This window comes from Anas acuta, chromosome 1, assembly GCF_963932015.1.
Source record: "Anas acuta chromosome 1, bAnaAcu1.1, whole genome shotgun sequence".
Taxonomy (NCBI): domain Eukaryota; kingdom Metazoa; phylum Chordata; class Aves; order Anseriformes; family Anatidae; genus Anas; species Anas acuta.
In genome coordinates, this window is record NC_088979.1 from 74,019 (window position 1) to 97,861 (window position 23,843).

At 44.9% G+C, this 23,843-nt stretch overlaps 1 protein-coding gene across 4 annotated transcripts in view; it reads left to right on the forward strand.

The window, feature by feature from the left end:
- Window positions 1–23,843, forward strand: part of DCHS1 (dachsous cadherin-related 1) — a 78,710-nt gene that overhangs the window by 6,642 nt on the left and 48,225 nt on the right. The window contains exon 2 of one of the 4 annotated variants that reach the window (XM_068670432.1): window positions 5,205–5,333. The exons of 1 other annotated variant lie outside the window; for it this stretch is intronic. The gene's annotated coding sequence lies outside the window, so the exon portion shown is untranslated. Of the gene's footprint in view, window positions 1–5,204; window positions 5,334–20,998; window positions 21,325–23,843 lie in introns of those variants that run through there. 2 more of the 4 variants (XM_068670380.1, XM_068670702.1) reach the window with 2 other exon arrangements.

The window sequence follows — 23,843 nt, forward strand, 5'->3', positions numbered from 1 at the left end:
AGCCTCACCTCGAGTACTGTGTGCAGTTTGGGGCATTACAGTACAAAAAGGATGTGAAACTATTGGAGAGTGTCCAGAGAAGGGCTACTAAGATAGTGAAGGGCTTAGAGGGGAAGACATATGTGGAGTGTCTGAGGTCACTTGGCCTGTTCAGCCTGGAGAAGAGGAGGCTGAGGGGAGACCTCATCGCAGTCTACAGCTTCCTCACGAGGAGGAGTGGAAGGGTAAGCACTGATCTGTTCACTTTAGTGGCAAGCGATAAGACCTGTGGGAATGATGTCAAGCTGTGACAGAGGACGTTCAGGCTGGATATGAGGAAGAGGTTCTTAATTGAGAGGGTGGTCATGCACTGAAACAGGCTCCCCAGGGATGTAGTCATGGCACCAAGCCTGTCGGAGTTTAAGTAAGTGTTTGGACTGTGCTCTTAGTCATGTGGTCTGAATTTTTGGGTAAACCTGTGTGGTGCCAGGAGTTGGACTCGATGATCCTTATGGGTCCCTTCCAACTCAGGACATTCTATGATTCTATGATTCTAAGAGCTGATGGAACACTGAGCAGTGTTTTTAAACTTTTGGTTTAAAATATGTTTCTGCATGTAACAGTGGATAATTGTCATCCAGCAGGGTTGTTTCAATGGGAGTCCCACAAAGCAGTTCATGGTTACAGAGTGGTAGCTGTGTCCTGGAAAGCAGGAATTAAAGGATTTATTGATTGCATTAGATGACCAATACAATATGAATTCTCAGTTTGATGATATAACTAGATAATATAGCTAGACCAAAATCTATTTTGAAGAGTATATAAAAAGGGCAATGTCACAGAATCATAGAATCTTTGAATAACTTGGGTTGGAAGGGGCCTTACATATCATCTAGTTCTAGCCCCTCTGCCATGGGCAGGGACACCTTCCAGTAGACCAAGTTGTTTAAGGCCCCATTCAACCTGGCCTTAAACACTTCCAGGGATGGGGCACTCATAACTTCTCTGGGCAACTTGTTTCACTGCCCCACCAGTAAAGAATTTCTTCTGAATATCTAATCTAAATCTACCCTCTTAGTTTAAAACCATTCCCTCTTGTCCCATCATTATCTGCCCAAGTAAAAATTTGTTCTTCATCTTTTTTATAAGACCCTCTAAGTATTGAAAGGCTGCAATGAGGTCTCACTGGAGCCTTCTCTTCTTCAGGCTGAAATATCATGTACAAAGGATGATTGGTACTACTTATGTGTATTTCATTGCTGCAATGAAATATACGTTTCCCACAGCATTCTCCTGAAGAAACTGGCTGCTCAAAGCTTGGACAGATGGATGCTTCATTGGATTAAAAACTGGCTGGTTGGCTGGGCTCAAAGCATCATAGTGAATGGAGTTAAATACATCTGGAGGCACAAGTGGTGTCCCCCAAGGCTCAGTATTGTGGCCAGTTCTCTTCAATATCTTTATCAATGACGTGAACGAGGGGATCGAGTGCACACTTAATAAGTTGCAGACGACACCAAGTTAGGTGTATGCGTCACCAAGTTAGGCATAAGCGTTGATCTGCTTGAGGGTAGGTGGGCTCTGCAGAGGGACTTGGATAGGCTGGATCTATTGGCTGAGGCCAAATGTATGAAGTTCAACAAGGGTAAGTGCCAGATCCTGCACTTGAGGCACAACACTACAGGCTGGGGGAAGATTGGCTGGAAAGCTGCCTGGCATAAAGGGACCTGGGGGTATTGGTTGATAGCTGGCTGAATATGAGCCAGCAGTGTGCCCAGGTGGCCAAGAAGGCCAATGACATCCTGGCTTGTATCAGAAATATCATGATCAGGAGGACTAGGGAAGTGATTGTCCCTCTTTACTTGGCTCTGGTAAGGCTATACCTCAAATACGGTGTTCAGTTTTGGACCCCTCACTATAAGAAGGAAATCGAGGTGCTAGAGCGTGTCCAATGAAAGGGCAATGAAGCTGGTGAAGGGTGTAGAGAACAAGTCTTTAGAGGAGTAGCTGAGGGAGCTGGGGTTGTTTAGCTTGGATAAAAAAAGGCTCAGGGGAGACCTTACTGTACTTTATATTTACCTTTAAGGAGGCTGTAGCAAGGTTGGGACTGGGCTCTTCTTCCATGCACCAAGTGGTAAGCTGAGGGGAAATAGCTTCAAACTGTGCCAGGGGAGGCTTAGGTTGGATATTAGGAGAAATTTCTTTACTGAAAGGGTTATACAGGATTGGAATAGGCTGCCCAAGAAAGTGGTTGAGTCACCATCCCTAGCACTCTTCAAGAAACATCTGGATGTAGAATTTAGTAGCATGGTTTAGGGGTGGACTTGTCAGTACTAGGTTAAAGGTTGGACTAGATGATCTTTTCCAGCCTGATGTCTTTTCCAGCCTGTGTGATTCTATGATTCTATGATTAATTACTGGCATGGTATCAGTGTTCTGAGATCAGCACTTAAACTCATTCTGGTTTTAAGTTGTAAGGAGTTCTGGTTTGAGACCTCCCTTTTAATCAGAGAATGAAGGTACACAGCCTCTTTAGTTTTAAAATGATTGTAAAGTTATCTTTGTATCCACAGTGGGGCTTTTAGAAAGTCAAGTCCAATCTGGATTTGGACTGAGTTCAATTTTGTCAGCATCCTAGGTACAAGGCCTTCCATGTTCCTCTAACAGATGACTATTTCTTGCCAATCTCCTGATGTTTCAGGAAGCAGCATGTTGGCATGTTTGCCATCAGACATGGTGCTGCTTTCCCCACATTAGATCTCCTCATCCAAGTGGTGTTAAAACTAGAATCACATTCACTGATTTCTTTGCAAGAAGCTCAGATGAACTGCACTAGCAAAGGAAAAGTATCTCTCCAGTGTCTTAAGCCCCATTTCTTCACTTTTCCTTTATCAGCTTCACTATTATCTTTGCTCCCACGAATTCTTAACCTAACACACATCTAGCCATTTTCCAGGAGTCTCTGGTCCATGAATTTGGCCTTGTTTATAGCATCTGAACCACGATGTCATCACATTGGGGCCCCACACATAGATGGCAAGGGAGGAAACAGTATAAATTATGTTGGGCCCTGCTTTCTTGTGGTGAGATCTCTACTTGCCAGAAACTTCTGGCCTTTGTTCTGAGCTGGGAATGGTTTTCGTAATGGAGAGGGAGGCACTTTCTATTTTGAGTGGAGAAAGCAATACCAGGGAAGGTTTTAATTATCTCTCATCAGTACAAAGCAGCCAGCCTGCTGTACAATTGCAGGAGTTGATGAACAGTGTAGTCCCAGTCCAGTCCATTACAGCAAGAAGGGCTACAGGAATGGAGCATGTTCTTACCCCAAGAGAAAGGGGTCTTTGTTGGAGGATAAAAGGAGTTCTTAGTAAGATCCAGAATGGACTTGCTCCCGAGAAGAAAGGACTTCCTCTCTCAGGTTTGGAGCAATAGAGAAGCAAACACCAATTAGAAATGTAAGGGAAGCACAGCAGGCTTTTCTCACCTTTCTTCCATCTCTCAGCTGAGGTGACATGACATTCTGGTATTGTCCTTCTAAGACATTCTAAAGACTAATGTACAACCTGGGCTACTGCAGTTCATAACCTACCAGGGAATGTTTCAATCATGTGGAAGATGCTCTTGTCTTCATTTTCAGGCCTTGCCTTGCAACCATCCTGTTTTTCTTCAGTGTAGCCTGGTAGTCAAGCACTTTGGGTTCCTGGTATGAAAATTATCTGATCAGTATTTTTCAAATGCTTTGGGGGGAGCATTTTTGTTTACATGCTGCTCCTACTTTTTAATTCTTCATGTGTTAATTCTCCATCTTGTTACCACTATCTGTTAGTGGTTCACATCATCTTTGCTAGATCCTTTCTCTGCTTTGTTTTTGCTTTCCCATTGTAATCTGTACTGTCAGATGCATTAATTTTCTATAAATGATAAACAAGCCTTAAATTTTGCTTCTTTACTTGAGAAATAAAGAATCAACAATAAGCACAAAACGGAAGACCTGTAGTTGTGTGGAATGGAGGGGAATGATAATGTTTCTCAGAATTACAGGCTTCTAAAAGCTACATATTGTTTATTCTGTCACATGATTATGGTAGAGGATCCTAAAGCCACTGTGAGTCCCAATGTTTTATAGGTGATTGAAGTTGGAAATGCTGTCTTGCTGAGTATGGATCTGCACATCAGATATGACAGTCCTGGCAAAGTACTAGAATCATAGAATATCATGAGTTGGAAGGGACCCACAAGGATCAGTGAGTCCAACTCCTGGCTCCACACAGGTGTACCCAAAACTTCAGACCATATGACTAAGAGCACAGTCCAAACGCTTCTTAAATGCTGACAGGCTTGGTGCCATGACAATGTCCCTGGGGATCCTGTTCCAGTATGCGACCACCCTCTCCGTGAAGAACCTCTTCCTGATATCCAAGACCTTTGGTTTAACTTAACATGATTAGCATGATGTGTTCAAGACGAGGTTGGACAAGGCCCTGGGCAACCTGATCTACTGGGTAGCATCCCTGGCCAGTGCAGGGGAGTTGGAACTAGATGATCTTTAAGGCCCTTCCAACCCAAGCCTTCTATGGTTCTATGATTCTATTATTAGTAATGTATGTAATATAATGTTTATAATATATTAAATATATATTAGAATAATATGTTTGTATGCGTGTATTATTTTTATATATAAGCATACATCTACCAGTTCTCCCTTTTTTTATAATGCAAACACACATGCTTCTGAGAAATGCCATGAAGTTTTTCTTGTATAAATCATCTAATCTTCCAGACAAAAAAAAAAAAAAAGCCATCTGTGTTTTCATCACAGAGATGCCTCCTGTGTAGGCCTAGACTGTTAAAATCATAGTGCTTACTGGAGATGGTGGCAGGAGAAAGAACACCTGAAAGTTAAGCTTCATCCATTTCTTGGACAAATAGTTTGCTTTAATGAAATTAAAGCAAAACTGCACTGAAGATCAGTTTCACTGTGTTACACTTGCTATAGTAATACACTTCTGAAGAATTAGAAATGATACTCAAACTGCTGGTGGAATTACTGGGATGAGCAATCATCTAGTGAAGTCCAAAAAAAAAAAGTATTCTTCTGATTTCTCTATTATTGTGACCCTTTCTCACATAATTTTACTTTGAACACTTTTTTTTCAGATTTGCCAGGTGCCTGAAGAATGGAGAATGCTTAAGTTGTTTAAGGTTATTTTTTCCCTTCATTACAGAACCACAGAATCAGAGAGAAGGGAGGGTCCTCTGAGGTCATCTAGTGAAAGCTCCTTGCTCAAGCAGGGTCAGTGAACCAAAGATATTTCCTCCTCAAGCTTCTTTAGACTGAGAGGTGCGAATGACTGGTCAGTTGATTTAAAAAAAAATAAAATGTTATTGTTAGACCACTGTTTACCACCTTATATTTTCATCTCATATTTCACATATAGAAAAGAGATAACTGACCAACTATTCTGTCTTGACATCATTAACAGTTTATTGCCACATAACAGATTTCCCTATGCTGGATTTATTTTGTTCTTAGTTTACTTCAAAAACAAAAACATGTTTTTATTATCTAATATTAATATACCAGTGAGGTGTATTTTCTCCTTTCCTTTTTCATTGGTTTCAGTTTTACATGATCTAGGGGAATTATGCCACTTAGAAATTACCTCTTTTCCTTTTGCAATTGCCACCTTTTCTATTTACAGGATACAGATTTGACATGCTGAAAGCAGACATGATCCCATAATTACAGCTTAGTTACTCTTTTTTGTTTTGTTTTGTTTTGTTTTTCAGTCCATAGTAATGTAACAGAAGGGAAGGGAAGGGAAGGGAAGGGAAGGGAAGGGAAGGGAAGGGAAGGGAAGGGAAGGGAAGGGAAGGGAAGGGAAGGGAAGGGAAGGGAAGGGAAGGGAAGGGAAGGGAAGGGAAGGGAAGGGAAGGGAAGGGAAGGGAAGGGAAGGGAAGGGAAGGGAAGGGAAGGGAAGGGAAGGGAAGGGAAGGGAAGGGAAGGGAAGGGAAGGGAAGGGAAGGGAAGGGAAGGGAAGGGAAGGGAAGGGAAGGGAAGGGAAGGGAAGGGAAGGGAAGGGAAGGGAAGGGAAGGGAAGGGAAGGGAAGGGAAGGGAAGGGAAGGGAAGGGAAGGGAAGGGACACACAAACAGATTTTGATTCAGACATTAACAATGGCAAGATATTCACATGATTAGCTCGTTTGTATTGTTAATTACTTGGGCTGTTAAAAGTTTGTATTCTGCATTTGAGTTAAATTGATCTCTTTCTTAGCATTCCATCAAGGACAGTTTTACATTCTGTTACAGTCAAGCTAACAGACCTATAATTGTTCAAAATACTTTTTCTTAAATATAGCTAATGCATTTGGTATTTACCAAATATTTCACCTCTAACGTGGCAGCACTGATTAAAAATTGCCTCCATTAACAATTGCTTCAGATACATATGCCCATTCCTTCCTTCTGGGATGGAGAGGAGATGAGGAGATTTAGTACAAACTAAATTAAAAATAAATTCTAATTGTTTTAATCTGAGAAATTATCATTTCCATATTCTTGTTCCTAGTAGCACCTTTGTTTTTGATACTATGCTTCTCAGGTGTAGAAATCAGTGCCTTTCCCATTTCTGTAGATTCTACATGCAGGTCTATCATCTTTTCCAAGTAGGTATTCATCCAGGGAAGTCTGGTGCCTTAGCCTATGAAAACATGGTATTAGGCCTCTGTACAACAACAAAACAAAACACCTGCTTTTGTATGGTGACTCTAAATTGGAGAGATGTGGATTTGATGGATGGACCATGTAGGGGGGATGGTCATGGTCAAAGAGTTGCAGTTAATGGCTCAATGCCCAAGAGGAGATCAGCAACGAGTGGTGTTCCTCAGGGGTCGGTATTGGGACTGGCACTATTTAATATCTTTGTTGGTGAGATGGACAGTAAGATTGAGTGCACTCTTAGCAAGTCTGCCAATGACACCAAGTTGTGTGGTGCAGTCAACACACTGGAGGTTAGGGATGCCATCCAGAGGGACATTGACAGAAATCAGGTTGGCCAAAGCCCCATCCAGTCTGGCCTTGAACACCTCCAGGGATGGGGCATTCACGACTTCTCTTGACAACCTGTACTAATGCCTCACTACCCTTACAGTGTAGAATTTCTTCCTAATGTCTAGTATAAATCTAGCCTCTTTTAGTTCAAGACCATTCCCCCTTGTCCTATCATTATCTACCCAAGTAAAGAGTCCTTCACCTTTCTTGTGCTAGGGGCCCCAAACCGGGACGCAGCACTCCTGGTGGGGCCTCACAAGGGCAGAGTAGTCACCGCCCTCAACTTGCTAGTCACACCTCTGTTGATGCAGCCCAGGATGCAGTTGGCTTTCTGGGCTGCTAAAGCGTACTGCCAACTCATGTTGAGCTTTTCATCCACCAGAAACCCCAAGTCCTTCTCTTCAGGGCTTTCAATGAGTTCTTCTCCCAGTCTGTACTCCTCTCTGGGATTGCCCTGACCCAGGTGCAGCACGTTGCACTTGGACTTGTTGAACCTCATGTGGTTCAGATGGGCCCACTTCTCCAGCCCCTTTGAATTATATCTCTTCCTTCTTTGGTATCAATCACACCACTCAGCTTGGCATCATCAACAGACTTGCTGGGGATGCACTTAATCCCATCCTCTATGTCATTGATAATGATATTGCAAAGTACTGGTCCCAAGACAGAACCCTGAGTTACACCACTCATCACTGATCTCCACCTGGACATAGGTCCATTGACCACTACTCTCTGGGTCCAGCTGTTGAGCCAATTCCTTATCTACCGGATGGTCCATGCTTCAAATCCATATCTGTCCAACTTAGAGATTGGAGTGTCATGTGGGACCATAGAATCATAGAATCATAGAATATCCTGAGTTGGAAGGGACCCATAAGGATCAAGTCCAACTCCTGGCACCACACAGGTCTACCCAAAATTTTTGACAATGTGACTAAGTGCACAGTCCAAACCCTTCTTAAATTCAGATAGGCTTGGTGCAGTGACTACTTCACTGGGGAGCCTGTTCCAGTGTGCGACAGGCTGTTGCACTGTGTCAAAGGCCTTACAGAATCCAAGCAGATGGCATCAGTCAGTCTTCCCTTGTCAACTGATGCAGTCACTCCATTATAGAAGGCCACCAGATTGGTCAGGCACAATTTGCCCTTGGTGAAGCCATGCTGACTGTCTTGGATCACCTCCTTGTCCTGCATGTGCCTTAACATTGCTTCTAGGAGGATTCATTCTATGATCTTGCCAGGCACAGAGATGAGGCTCACTGGTCTGTAGCTCCTTTCCTTCGTGTCTTCCGTTGTACCCTTTTTTAAAAAGGGAGTGATGTTTCCCTTTTTCCAGTCACCGGGGACTTTGCCTGACTACCATTGTTGGACAATAATGGACCCAGTACTGGCCCCTGGGGGAGACACCACTAGCTACTGGCCTCCTACTGGACTCCACACCACTAAGCACAACCCTTGGAGCTCTGCCATCCAGCCAATTATCAATCAACCTCAATGTCCACTCATCAAGGCTGCACTTCCTGAGCTTGTCTATGAGAATTTTTATGGAAGACAGTGTCAAAAGCCTTGCTGAAGTCAAGGTAGACCACATCCACTGCTCTCCCCTCGTCTACAAAGCTTGTCATTTCATCATAGAAGGCTATCAGATTTGGTTAAACAAGATTTCCCCTTGGTGAATCCATGCTGATTTATCCTGATTTCCTTCTTATCATCCACATGCTTGGAGATGACCTCCAGGATGAGCTGTTCCATTACCTTTCCAGGGATGGAGGTGAGGCTGACTGGCCTGTAGTTGCCAGGATAATCCTTCTTGTCATTTTTGAAGACTGGCTTGACATTGGTGTTCTTGCAGTCCTTGGGTACTTCTGTTCTCCATGACCTTTCAAAGATGTTCGATAATGGCCTAGCAACAATGTCAGCCAGCTCCCTCAGCACTTCTGGGTGCATTCCATTAGGGCCCATGGATTCGTGGATGTCAGGTTTGCTTAAATGATCTCTGACCCAATCCTCTTTGACCAAGGGAAAGTCCTACTTTCTCCAGACTTCCTCTCTTGTCTCTACGGTCTGAGATTCCTGAGGGCTGATCTTAGCAGTAAAGACTAAAGCAAAAAAAAGACATTCAGCAACTCTGCCTTCTCTGTATCCTTTGTCACCAGGGCACCCAACCCAACTACATTTTCTCAGTCTTCATTTTCCTACTGATGTATTTGAAGAAGCCCTTCATATTGTCTTTGATATCCCCGATGCATGAAGAAGGAAGAAATTACTAGAATCTGTATCTTGTTCTGGTATTAATTTTGTCATGAGAGTTGCTGAAGGACTGAAGAACATGAAGCAAATAGCCACAAAAGTTTTCTTGGAATCAGACATAGTGAAAAAGCTCAAGACTCCCTCTAGTCTTGCATCAGTCTCCAAGACTGGATACAAATGGATGCACAGGAAGGTGTGGAAGAACAGGAAAAGCATGCTTCATAAGGTTTTCACCTCAGTACATCCACAGACCCAACATTTTGTGACTCACAGAGTTCATGAGCTGGAGAGGGTTTCCTTTATGCAGAAATCCTCAAATATTTCTATTCTGTGAACTAATCCAGGTACCCCTTGAGCCAATACAATTTTTGAGCATCCACAGCATTCTATGGCAAAGAGTTCCTCAGTCCCATGGCTTCTCATAAGAAGTACCACCATCTTTTGTTTATTTTGATCTTGGCTTCTGTTAGCTTTATTTCATACCTCTTTTATATTAGAAGAGGCAGTGTATGAACAAAATCAGCTCCACAGGGCTGAGCAAAATCACTCTCCACAGACTACTCATGATTTCATTATCTTATTCCATATTCCCCTCATTTGTCTCCTTTCCAGAATGGAGACTAAATTGTTCCTTGCATTGAAGCTGATCTGGACCTTTGGTCATCCTTGCTGCCGTCTTCTGAACTTTCTCCTGCTCTTCTGTAACCTTCTGGAGATACAGTGACCATTAAGTGCACACAGCATTCAGGACGCATGGCAATTAAAAGTTTGCACAGTCACATAATGCAGTTCAGTTTGGGGTTTGGATTTTCTTTCCCTAATTGCTCCAAATATTTCTTATGTTCTTTTGACTGCTGAGCACTAGGATGATGTTTTCACCAGACTCTTTTAAGTTGAAGCTTTCACTCTCTGTGTAGTAATCATCTCAGATCCCATAATTTGACATGTGAAGCTGAGACTGTTTTCCCTTAGGCTCCACTTTAGATTTGCCTCTGCTGAATTTTATCTGCCACTTTTATTATGAATTAGCTCAGTCTCCTAAGGCCATTCTGTTCTCCCTCAGCAGTCTGTCATCCAAGCTTCCCTCAACACTTAGGATCAGCCACAAATGCTGCCTCACAGATTATTCTGTTTTGCAGCCTGAACATATATAAACTGAAAGCAGAGGTCCTAGTACAGAGCCTGTAATTCTGCACTGGCAGCTTCCCTCTGTGGAATGATCCAGCAATTTGGAGTCTTTCTTGGAGATCTTCAAAAGCCAGTTTGACATGGTCTTGGGCAACCTGCTGAAGGTGGCCCTGCTTGAGCAGGAGGGTTAAACCGGATAACCTTCAGAGATCCCTTCCAACCTCATCTGTTCTGCCATTTGGTGATTCTGTGACTTTCTCTTTCTCTCTGTTTCCAGTCTTTTAACAATGTTTCCATTCACTTACTTTCCTACTTTTTTTCCAAAAAAAAAAAAAGTAGGAAAAAAAAGTAAAAAATTGACACTACCAAGAAGAGTCTGTCTTCCTCTTCTTCATTCTTTTCTATTGGGTTTTTATACACATCAGTAAGATCTCCCCAAGCTACATCTTTTCCAGGCTCAGCATTCCCAACTCTCTCAGCCTCTCCTCATATGACAGAGTTTTCAGTCTCTTAAGCATTTTTGTGTACCTTTGCTGGACTGAACCGGACACAGTACTCCAGATGTGGCATTGTCACTTCTGGCTCGAGAGGAGTGATTGCCCCACTGACCTCTTGGTAACCTTCTTGCCTTCCTCTCTGGAGGACAGCACAACACTCTAGTGTATCTGCCACTCTTCCCAGTTCTGTGTTATCAGCCAACTTGCTGAGTGTGTGTGCTGCTCCATCTTCCTGATCATTAATGAAGATGTGAAACGTGACTGGACAAACTGGTGACTTCAGGGTACTCCACTGGTGACTGGTCTCCAGCTGGACTTTATGCCATGGATCACAATCCTTGGTCCTGGCATTTCAGACAGTTTCAGATAGTCCACCTCACTGTCCCAATATTTCATCAGTTCCTCTATAAGGATGTTATGTGTGACATCTTTACTAAAGTTGAGGCAAACAATATCCACTGTTCTCCCCTCCTGTACCAATATAGCCATCTCATTGTAGAAGGCCATTATTCCCTAAGGTTAAGTCTTCCTTGCTGCAGTTTTCTTTTGGTCTTAGTGACCTGGGATTCCTGAAGACTACTTTTCTGTGTCATTTGTCAGCAGGGCACCTATCCCATGTATCAGTGGGCCTACATTTTCCTCAGTCTTTCTTTAGCTGATGATGTGCTTGTAGAAACTTTTCTTGTTGTACTTCACATCTCCCTCCAGATTCAAGTAATGGACTTTAGTTTTCCCTACCCCATAACCACATGCTTAGATATATTCCCCGAGTCACCTACCCCTTCTTCTACCTCTTGTCTGCCTCACAGTGGCCTGTGTTATTTTTAGACTTTTAAAACACATTAAGGTGGTTCATATGTCAAACTTTTTCTGTTTCTTTTTTACTTCTGCTAGGTCAGATATGGTCTTTAACTATTATGTAAAGCAGAATCAGCTAAATTTCTTTTCATAGTCTGACTCTGTTGCTGGAGAAGATAGGCATCTGTGATTTAACCTGGTCTAAATAACTTTTTTAAGGATGTGGTAGGCTTATATATTCATTTCTAACCTCTGGGCTGGTTTTGGTTTATGAATGATTTTGATAGATTAAACCATTTGAGTTCAATGGTGACATCTTTGTTATATTCATCACAGTAGCCTAAACTGAAAGTTTATGCATTTTTTTTTTTTACTTTTTAAAATATTTTAAACATGATAAGTGTCACACAGAGTTTTCTTGGTCTGTATCTAGGATTCATCAACAATTCTATATTACCAAAACAAACAAAAAACACTAATATTTTTAGAGATTAAGACTGTGTAATACATATATTTCCACTAGATGGTGCTATATCATACTAGTTCGTTCGTGTGTGCGTGTGCGTACGTGTGTTTGTATGTCTTCCTCTCTAGATTAAGAAACCCAGCTTCCTGTGTCTATTTGTGGCAGGTATATTTAGTGCCGTTCCAATGTCATATATGCATGTGGTGTATTTAATATGGAATAATGGACTGTTGGGTTAGAGTGTACTTTGTTGCTATTTAGCTGATGGCACATACAGTGTATTTGTGGCATATCCTAGAGCATTCCAGTGTACATTGGTTGTAGATGACAATCTTGACTTGTCAAATGGATGTTTGGCCATCTTCAGTTTTCTTTTCCCCATAGGAATTATCAGATCTTACTTCAGAACCTGTCCTGTGTGACACAGCAGAGTTTGAACCCAAGGCCCTGGTAAGTGTACAAGTGTAGATGGGTGATTCCTGGACAGCCAACTTGTCCTTGCAGACTCCTCCTCCCAGTTCTCTGCTGCTAGGCAGAAGAGCCCAATGGAGCCAACAGCATGTGGGTGAGACTTGACTCTGCTGATCTCAGAGCCTTTCCTTCCTGAACAAACATTTTCCATTCTGAAATAATCACCTCACTATATATAGAAAGCACCACCTCCTCCAAAGCAAAAGCCTTTTTCTTTGGAAAGGGATATCCCTCAAATTGTTTTCTTCCTTTTACAAAACACCAGCAAGCCCTTTGCTGTCAGGTTTTTATCTGCCTGTGAACAGTGCTGATCAAAGGCACATGTTCAGCTCACACCAAAATAATCTGGATTCCCCATGCAGGTCCTGTGCTCCCTACCCCCATCACATGGATTTTGAGACTATGTCTGTAATCACAATCCACAGTATTTCGGAAACCACCTCCCCATCTCACTTCCTCCCAGCTGATTTTCAGGGGAACAGAAGGAGACTTGTTTGCTACCAGGGAGGAAGTCCAGGCCTTACCGAGCAACTTTCTAAGAGGCACCTATGAGAATGAGGCACTTTAGTCAGTGTAAGCTCTCAGAGGTTGCTGCCAAATGAGGTCACCCTGCTGCAGAAACGTGGATGAAGAGATTCCAGGAGGATGGAAGAAGCCAGGACAGGAAGTAGAGCAGTCAGTAGCACAGGGCTCAGCTCAGTCAACTTCCCTCTCTGGAAATGTTGATTTCAGTTCTGTCTTGGCTCACAGACTAAAATGTGTTAGATAGTTTCCTTCTCATAATTTTCTCATTCCCTTTTCTCATCATAAAAATCATTCCATGGTTTGATACAGTTCAGCCATCTCTTTAGGAGGGTGTAACAGGGCAAGCAGCACACAAAGGGCAGTTCAGAGACTGGGACTGGGTGACACTGACTTTTCTGAATCACAAAACCCACAGAACTTCAAGGAGAGACTCTAAAAACCTGCTCCTTTGCTGAACTATCACATCTCTCAATAAAGATGGATAATCCTGTCTGCTGGGTAGCTGTTATGACCTTGTCTTAGTTATTCTAGTGATTAATTCCTCTCTCCATTGAATAGCAGCTCTTTTCTTTCATTGTTTACAATTTTAGTTCCATCCTATTGCTCCTGTTCTGCCTTCATTTTATAGATTTGAAAATAATATGCAATTTAATTTTTTGTCTCTTACAAATCCTTAGAATTCACTTCATTTTCTTATCTTTCTAAAGCTATCCATGTTGAAACTTGTTCTGTGGATTTTAACTCATTCTTGTGACTTTGAGGTCACTTTGACTTTTCTACAGTCTTTATAAAGATTGAACACTAAACATATTACTAAAATTGCAATAACGTAATTTTCCTATTGTTCCATGTACTTCTTTTTAGGCAGTTAATACTTCCTTGCAGATTATTGCTAGTGAAGATACTAAAAAGCATTGGACTGTAGAGAATTCTGTGCAAGACCCCATTAGGAAAACTGCTGGAGGTGGATTTCTCATTTGCAGTTAATCATGTGATGTAATACGAAACATGAGTGTGCTGTTTAATCTTGCTTTGATCTGTCTCTCATGAAAACTTAGGTAAAACACCTTAAAGAGATCTGTTATATCTGTGTATGCATACATCAAACAAATTAAACAGTGATTGGAAATATTAACAAGTAGACTGATTTATTTTGTTGTTGTTATTATTATTATTTGCATTGTTGTTGTTATCATTTCAAGTAACCAAAGCCTTTCTGTCTCACTGGCAATTTTTGCAGCTAGTGGAAAGTGTTTTGGCTGCATTATCTTCAGTGACATTTGACTTCCAAGTCCAAAATAAAGATGTAACCTAAAAGTGTTTCACCTTAAAGCATTCTTACTATAACTTATATGCATGCCTCTGGATTGGTAGTGATTTATGAAACAATCTATTCAGTGGTCCCCATGTCCTAAAGAACTAACATATTTTTGATGAGTTTTACAACAAACAGAAATAATCTTGGCCTTCGTCTGGGTTTATGCATGACAGGCAGATCCTGTAAGATGTAATAAAACTATTAATGGAGTTGTTACAGATTATTTTGTAGTTTGAGTTATTGTGGCTATTACATTGTATAAGAATAAGAATTACTATTATTGCTGGGTAGAAATGAAAAAAAAATGTAATTATTCCTTGGTAGGAAGATTATCTATGGTGTAAGAATAATCAGCTGCACCAATACAGACTGAGAAATAATAGTCCAAACAGTAGCTCTTCAGAAAAGTGTTGGGTTTAGGCAGAATATGAATCAGCTGAGGGCACACTCAAATAAAAAACAAATAAACATCATATAAGATGGTATAATCAGGAATATGACTTGCAAGATACATCAAGTAACCTCTCTGGCTCTACATTGCTCTGATTAGGCCCTTACTTGTAGTACTACACTCAGTCTTAGTGACTGCACTTCAGAGAACATAGACAAATCTGAGGAATTCCAGTGGAAATGATTAGAGGTTGAGAAAATGCAATATGGAAATATTAAATGCTCTGGGGTAGTGTCTCTTAAAGAAGAATGAAGAGATATGATAACTGCCCTTGTTTGTAGAATAAAGTTGCAAAGAGAACAATCTACTTCTAGTGTTCATGATAGATAGTACAAGAAATAATGGGTTTAAATAATAGTGAATAAATTTAGCACTGGATAGATTGTCTGTCAAATTTATAAAATGTTTGTTATGGGAGAGCTTTAAGAAGTGGTTAGATGCACATCTGCTGAGCCTGACAGGCACTTCTGGGTTCTTCTGAACTCTCTTTGAGGTATAGGAATGAAGCAGTTGACAACCCTAGATTTTTTTTTCTACTGTTTCATATCTGCCTATTCTGTTGTTTACAAATTAGCTGCAAAGAATAACACTGCTACCTCACTTGCAGCCTTATCCTTCCATTGTTCTTTATTGTACCTGCTTGTTTTCACTTTTGATTACTTTGTCTTCTGGGCATGAATTGTCTTATTGCTGCACTTGAAATCTTTACCTTTAGATGCTGCTATAACTTAAATAATACCAAACGATCTGTCTGAGAAGTCCCAAGTTGAATTACAAGAGAACTGCAGGATGTGAATCCATGGAACTGGCAAAATCGAGAAGTCCAGGGCAGAAACAGAGGTAGCAAAGAGCTACATTTTAAACCCAGCTATTTCAAAGGTTTTGCTGTGCTAGAGAAGTCCACTAAAAAGGAAGACAGAATTCACAATCAAGCGCTCAGGTCATTTAGGGCTGGGCTAGATAGAGCCCTGAAAAGAACAGAGACTGTCATAGTCAGATCCAGGATACTATGAGAAGGATGGGATGAAAGGGAAGGTGATGGCTAGGCATCCTTACTTTAAGCATGATGCAGTATAAGTGTGGTGTTAAGACCACTGCCCAGTCCAGCTGCTTCTAGGACTGCCAGATTTCTTAGATTCATTCTCAGAAACAAATGAATGGAAGCCATGATTTCTTCTTGCTGTACCCTAAAACCATGCATCATAAGCAGACCAGCAAAGGGACTTACATTCAAGGCTGCCCATGAATAAAACCATGGCATCTAAATATGCCTGCTAAAAGAACCTTATGTGACAGGAGCTTAGTGTCCATTTAGAAAAAGTAGGAGATGAAGAACTATTTCACTGTGAGGTTCAAATCCAGCTAGTCAGGTTATATCTAGCATCAGTGCCCCAGCAGCATTTCTTTTTAACCAGTCTGTGAATATAGAGCTGCAAAGCTGAGATAACTGTGCAGTTTGCCAGGTGAAATGACCTTGCATCTCTTTCTGTATACTTCATAGATTTCAAAAGCATTCCAAATGGCAGAGTTAGACTTGGGATCTCAACTGACAACACTTATGCATGTCTTAGAGAGAGCTGTACTCCTGACCCCCACATCCTACCCCTCTTTGCCATGTATGCTCCTAGCAGGTGCCTGATTTCTTTTATTTTTAACCTCCATTCTGAATGCAGGAAGCCTTTGCTTGCTGTGAACATCCGAGAATCAGAGCCCAAGCACATCCTAGAAGGATTTCCTGTTTGGGACTTCTGAGCCAGACTCGAACATGCAAGAGTGGAAGCCTCCCAGCAACTTAATCAGTCCTCCTGGGCTATCTGCCAGATTGCTCCTATCTAGTTTAGCAGCAGGAGACCATAAGATGCCATCTAGCAGGAAGGTGCTAAGCTGCCAGACCGCTCTCCACATGCTGTTGAAGAAGGTGGGAACATGCAAAGTCAGTTCTGGGGTAGGGATGTGTGGGACTCGAGGATCAAGGTCATTGTGGTGGCATAATAGGTACATGAGAGTTAGCATGGCATCACATTACGCTTCAGTATTTGCCTATTGAGCTAGAGAAACACAAAGAACGCAGAGAGCATGTTTTCTATCTATGGCTATCCAGCCAGTTTCTAACCCAACGAAGCGTACGCCAGTCCAAGCCAAGAGCAGCCAGTTTCTTGAGGGGAATGCTGTGGGAAATGGTGTCAAAAGCCTTGCTGAAGTCAAGGTAGATCACATCCACATTACTATATATATAGTAATAAGTTCTAATTTATTAGAATTAGACAAAAAGGACCAATTTTCATCTCTAGCTAGAGGTGCAAGAATTGCTGGTCTAAGAAGAGAGGTATTTAATGATCAAGGTTGATGTCAAGGGAATAACAAACATCACAGATACTGAAGAAAGGACTGAAGTGAATGATCTAGGCAAATGCAGATTTCTTGTACAAGTTTACAGGGGTTTCAGTATAGATTTTGATAACATGACAATAAATTTGAGACCTCATTAATGTACATGTATATAAATATCTGAGGGGAGGGTATTGAGAGGATGGAGCCAATCTCTTTTCAGTTGTGCCCAGCAAGAGGACAAGAGGCAACAGGCACAAACTAAAGCACAGGAGATTCCAGTTCAATATGAGGGGGCACTTCTTTACTGTGAGGGTGACAGAGCATTGGAGCAGATTGCCCAGAGTGTGCAGTCTCTTTCTCTGGAGATACTCAAAACCCGCCTGGCTGCCATCCTGCACAACATGCTCTATAGGTGATCCTGCTCAGCAGGAGGGTTGGACTAGATGATCTTCAGAAAGTCCCTTCCAGCCCCGCCCATTCTGTGATTCTGTGATTATGTGGTTCTGTCATTTTGTGAAATGGCAAATGTGATAAAATGCAGCAAGTTTGTCAGACTAGCACATTAGACAACTTTCTTTATAAGTGATCTTTTAGGGGGAGCAGCAAAAAAGGTAGATCAGACTATCTGAACTGCAATGCTATAATGCCACATGAGAGATTATTTGTTCAGATGGAGAAGACAGAATTTAATACAAAAACTGTAAGATGTATAAGACTGGCAAAAAAAAAAAAAAAAGCAAGATTATCAGTAAATCAGAACTTCTAGGCTTGAGAGAATGCACTGGTTTTTCAAGATGCAGTTCTGGAGCTCATCTATTTCATTTTTTGCAGATCTTGGGGGAGGAAGTTATACTGATAAGGTTGATCAGTGAAATAATGTAAAGAGGCCTTGCGAGAATAGAGGGTGACCAGAACATCATAAAAGAAAAAAGATATTATTAAGGACTGACATAATAGAAATAGTATGAAAACTGTAATTTCATAGTAGACTATTCCTTCACTATTAAAAAGGATGTCCAGAGGTGCATAGTCCAACCTCTCATTTGAATCAGGACTGTCAACAATACTAGGTCAGATCTGCCTTGAAAACTTGCAAGGGTAGAGATTGTGTGAGTAGCTTTTTCCAGTGTTGCGCTGCTCCCCTGTGAAGAAACTCCTCCTAATGTCCACTCTGAATATCACACGCTATAATTATGGTGATTGTTCTTGTTCTGTTGTCTACCACCATGAAGAAGCATTTGGCTCTGTCATCTTTTTACCTGTCCTTCAGCTAGGGTGCCATTACAAAGCCCCTTAGCATACTTATCACCAGACTAAGCAAGCACTGCTTAGAATCATAGCATAATAGAATCATAGAATATCCTGAGTTGGAAGGGACCCACAAGGATGGTCGAGTCCAATTCCTTGCTCCACACAAGACCACCCAAAAATCAGACTATATGTCTGAGAGCATTGTCCAAGTGTCTCTTGATCTCCACCAGGCTTAGTGCCATGACCATTTCTCTGGGAAGCCTGTTCCAGTGCCTAACCACACTCTCAATGAAGAACTTTATCCTTAGCCTCCCCTGATGAAGCTCCATGCCATTCCCTTGGGTCCTATTGTTGGTCACCAGAGAGAAGAGATCAGCACCTGCCTCTCCTCTTCCCTTGTGAAGAAGTTGTAGGCCACCATGAGGCCTCCCCTCAGTCTCCTCTTCTCTTGGCTGAACAAACCAAGTGACTTCAACCACTCCTCATATGCCTTGCCCTCCAGACTTTTCACCTTCCTCATAGTCCTCCTTTGGCTGTTCACTGATAGTTTTATGCCCTTCTTATGCTGTGGTGCCCAAAGCTGCATGCAGTGCTCAAGGTGAGGCTGCACCAGACAGAGCAGAGTGGGACAATCCCTTTCCTTGACTGGCTAGCAGTGCCATGCCTGAGGCACCCCAGGGCACAATTGGCCCTTTTGGCTGCCAGGGCACACTGTTACAGAATCACAGAATGACAGAATTTCTAGGTTGGAAGAGACCTCAAGGTCATCGAGTCCAACCTCTGACCTAATGCTAACAGTCCCCACTAAACCATATCCCTAAGCTCTACATCTAAACGTCTTTTAAAGACCTCCAGGGATGGTGACTCCACCACTTCCCTGAGCAGCCTGTTCCAATGCCTAACAACCCTTTCGGTAAAGAAGTTCTTCCTAACATCCAACCTAAAACTCCCCTGCTGCAACATTAGCCCATTCCCCCTCGTCCTGTCACCAGGCACGTGGGAGAACAGACCAACCCCCACCTCGCTACAGCCTCCTTTAAGGTATCTGTAGAGAGCGATAAGGTCACCCCTGAGCCTCCTTTTCTCCAGGCTGAACAAGCCCAGCTCCCTCAGCCGCTCCTCGTAGGACTTGTTCTCCAGGCCCCTCATCAGCTTCGTCGCCCTTCTCTGGACTCGCTCGAGCACCTCGATGTCCTTCTTGTAGCGACGGGCCCAAAACTGAACACAGTACTCGAGGTGCGGCCTCACCAGAGCCAAGTACAGGGGGACAATGACAACCAGTACCCCCAGATTCCTTTCCACGGGGCTGCTCTCCAGCCTCTCATCCCCGAGTCTGTATGTACAGCTAGGGTTGCTTCTTTAGTCTGTCCATATAAATCTGTGTGCCAGGCCCCTAACTATCTCCTACAGTTTTTCAATATCCTTCGTGAATGGAGGGAACCAAAAATGTAGATAGGTGTCCAGGTGTGGCTTCCCCGTATGCCAGGCTGAGGGGGATGACTTTTTCCTGTGACCTGCTGCTTGCCCTTCTAATGTTGCACAGTGTGTTGATTGCCTTCTTTGCAATGAAAACATACTATTGACTTCATTCAGTGTCCACCCCAATTCCATTTAGATCTCAACAGGACTGCAACTCGAGTTGGTTCCCAGGCTGTACCAGTTATGGGGTTGTTCTGCCTCAGGTGCAGAGCTTTGTACTTTTATTGAACGTAATGAGGTTTCTGCTGACTCAGTTCTTAAAACTTCTCTCTGGATCTAAGTTCTGCTGTGCAACATATCAGATGCCCCTCCTAAGTACCACCTGAATATTTGCATTTAGTGTCATCATAGATATGAAGATACTGAACAATATTAGCTCCCAAATCAATGCTTGGCTAAAACAGGGAGCCATCCGCTAGTGGAGCAGCCTTGATGGTAACCCACTCTTGTCCTGTTTTCTTTCTTAGTAGACACTGGCAGGGCCCCAATCACTTGCATGGCAGGCACTATAGATAAGTACTATCCAGCCCAGACGTTTCAAGCCCTGATGTGAGACAAGGTGTTAGCAGGTTACAGACTCTTGTACCCGGGGCTCTGCACTTGAGAACGTAGCTGTGGTAAAGACTGGAGAACAGGCTGTGCCCCTGTGATCCTGTCCCCACATCCTTGCAATGCCACCCACCGACTCTCTCCATCGCCTTCTGCCCAGCCCTCTGTCCCATACCATCGCACCACCTCCCTTTGCTCCTTCCTACCCTTTCCCATTCCCCGGGCCCCCGGCGCCCACTGCTTCCTCCCCATCCCTCTTTATCCCGGTTGCAACCCTTCCTTCCCCTCCGTGCAGCCCCTATCCCCGCCGCTGCTCCCTTGGCCCCTTCGTGCTCCCTGTCCCGCCACACCGTCCCACCGCCACGGCTCCCGGCACGGGGCCGCTTCGGGGCCGCGCTCCGCCGGCGCGCTCCGGTGGCGGGGCGGGGATGGGGGCGGCGGGGGGAGCGAGGGGCTGAGGGCGGCGCTGGGTCGGGTTTCAGCAGGAGCCTCCGCGCCGAGGCAGCGCCGACCCGCCGCCTGCCGCCGAGCTCTCCGCGGGGCGGCCGCGGCAGCGGGACGGCCGCGGCAGCGGGAGGCCGGGACACCGGAGCACCGCGGGGGCCGCGGCACCGGAGGGCACCGGAGCGCCGGAGGTACCGGAGCGGCCAGCAGTAACGGAGCGGCTGCGGCACCGGAGCACCGGGATACCGCAGCACCGGGGTAGCGGAGCGGCTGCGGGGCGTCTCGCCGGGGCCGTATCCTGCGGGATGTGAGCGCCGCCAGCGCGGGACGCACGGCGTAAGTGCCAGCGCCGGGGACCGACCCGCACCCGTTGCCCCGCCGCCTGCGCCCGGTGTTCCGCACGTCCGCATCGCCGCACGGCGGGCCGGGCCGGACCGGGACCGGGCGCTTTGTTCTGCCTCCGCTGCGCAGACAATGAGGCGGGGGGGGGGGGGGGGAGGGGGCGGGGGCGCCCGCGGCGCAGCACCGCGGATCCGCGGCTGGACCGGCCTCGCCCGCGGCGCGACGGCAGCGGGGCCGGCGGTGGGAGCGGACGAGCGGGACGGTGCGGGCGCGGGCTCGGGCGAGGCGCCGGGGGTGCCGCCGCAGAGGCAGAGCCGCCGCGGGGCGGGCGCTCAGCGGTCACGGCAAAGGAGCCGCGGAGGCGCCGGGCGGGGGCTGCGGGCCCGAGTAGAGCCGGGGCCAGGGTCGGGGCTGGCATAGCTCCGGCACGGGGACTGCACCGTGCAGGGCGTCCCAGGAGCACCAGGGAATAGGGCTGTGCGCGGGGACCGGGAGCACCAGCAGGCGGGGGGGCGCCTGACGGCTGGGAGTCCCCGCGGGGCCAGGAGCCCCAACAGCGTGGGGTCAAGAGCTCTGAGTGACAGAGAACCCTGGTAGCCTGGGAGTGCCAGTGACCAGGGAACCCACTGGACAGCAAGCAGCCAAGGACATGGACCACCTCTGCCGTGGGCATACAGTATGGCAGAGGCCCAGCCAGTGCTCAGATGCCTGTGGGCCGGGACTGTGGGAACTGGCTAGTGCGTGAGGAACTTTTATTAGAGATGCTTCCTATGTGGGGGAGTGTTTTCAGAGACAGGACAGGCTAAAGGGAGCCCTGGCATGGCACAGAAATGGGGTACACCAGGGATGAAGTGGAACTTGATTGCATCCTCATGAGACTCATTACTTGGGTCTGATATTAGAGGGAAATAAAGCTGTGTGGCAGGGCAGGGAGCGAGCAATAGGGAATGGGATTGAAGTGCTGGTGCAAGAGAGCCAGGTAGGAGGAGATGGAATGGCCAGGAGGCATCTTAACTATAGGTCATGGTAGACAATAGAAGTTGAAAGTGAGTTGTTAGCCTTGGGCTGCACTGCAAATGAGGCTGGACTGTGTCTATCTCTGAAGGCAGAGAACCTGAAAGTCTTCAGAGAGACCTGTGTGAATGTAGAAGAGAAGAACATGTTCCAGGACAGTGGAGTGGTACTCAGCAAAGATTAAACAGGCTTCTGCATCCTTCCTGATCTGGACTGGAGTCTCAAAAACATCATTATATGAGTCATGGCCTCTCATGTGAGGCTTTGGATATGGCAGCAGCATCTGCAGCTTTGATGGAGCTTTTGCACAGCAAGCGCTCTGACATCTGTTTGTGGCATGCACAGTGGGCTCATTTCTAGCTTCTCTGCTGGGGCCAGTGTAGGCCTGCTTTCCCATCCTCATGGCTGACATGAGATCCAATGCCACTGGTAGGCAGACAGGGATGCATGCATTGGCCCTTCTGTAAATCCTTATTTATTTATTTATTTTTCTAAATGTGACATCTCGTAAGCCTAGGCTTGGTGCTTCTGGTGCCCTGGCATATCAGCCCTAGGCCTGGGGATGCCTCTGTATACTGCAGCACCCTTCCTGTCAGCCTCCTTACTTGGCTCTGGACCCCAACCTCCTCCCTGGACAGACTGTGATGCTAACAGTTTTCTTCAGAGGCTTCTGCTGCCAATTGTTACTAGGGAACTCAGTGCCCAATGGTGGGAGGGACATAGAGGGAGCAGGGCAGTCTGGCTCACGTTACACAGGCTGGGCCTGGACCAGTTGAGCCAGCCCCTAGCACTGAGCTATCTGCTAATTGGAAGCAGCTGTTTGGATTTGGTGACTCTGCATGCACTGAGGTCACTGCCGTCTGTCTTGCCGACCCAAGCCTGCAAGCTTCGTAGGAACAGAGGGCTGTTAGTACTATGGACTCGTGCAATCTGGCAACCTGCAGTTTCATCTTTTGCCTAAGAGGTAGCTAGGTTTTGAACCTACCCATATACATCCAGGGAGGATAGAAAGGGAGAAGTTCACACAGACTTTCATCACCCCAAGAACGCTTGTTCCTCACCCCAAGAACCCTAGTCTGTTCCTCGTTTGTCCCAGTGCTCTCAACTGCTCTTTGCACTCTCCAGCTTGACTTTACCAGTTTCCCCGCCCCTATGCAAGTAGCCCACAAAACCTCACTGCACTCCCTTCTGCTTCCCAAAAGCCATATCAAGAATCAAACCTTTTTTTTTTTTTTTTTTTTTTTTGTTCCCATATCTGTGCCCTGATCAGTGCTGGGCACTATCCAAGACCTTCCAGCTTAATCCTGTCCTCAGCCACTGAGATCACCTCATTGCCTCTCTCTGTATGTCTGTCTACTAGTTCTTCTACCCTTCTTTTCCTTAAGTTTTCATCTACTCACCTGCCAAGCTTTTGAACCCTCTGCCTTGTACCTTCCCATGACCTGGGCAACTGAGTCACAGTTAGGATGATGCAGTTTCATCACAGAAGCAAACTTGGG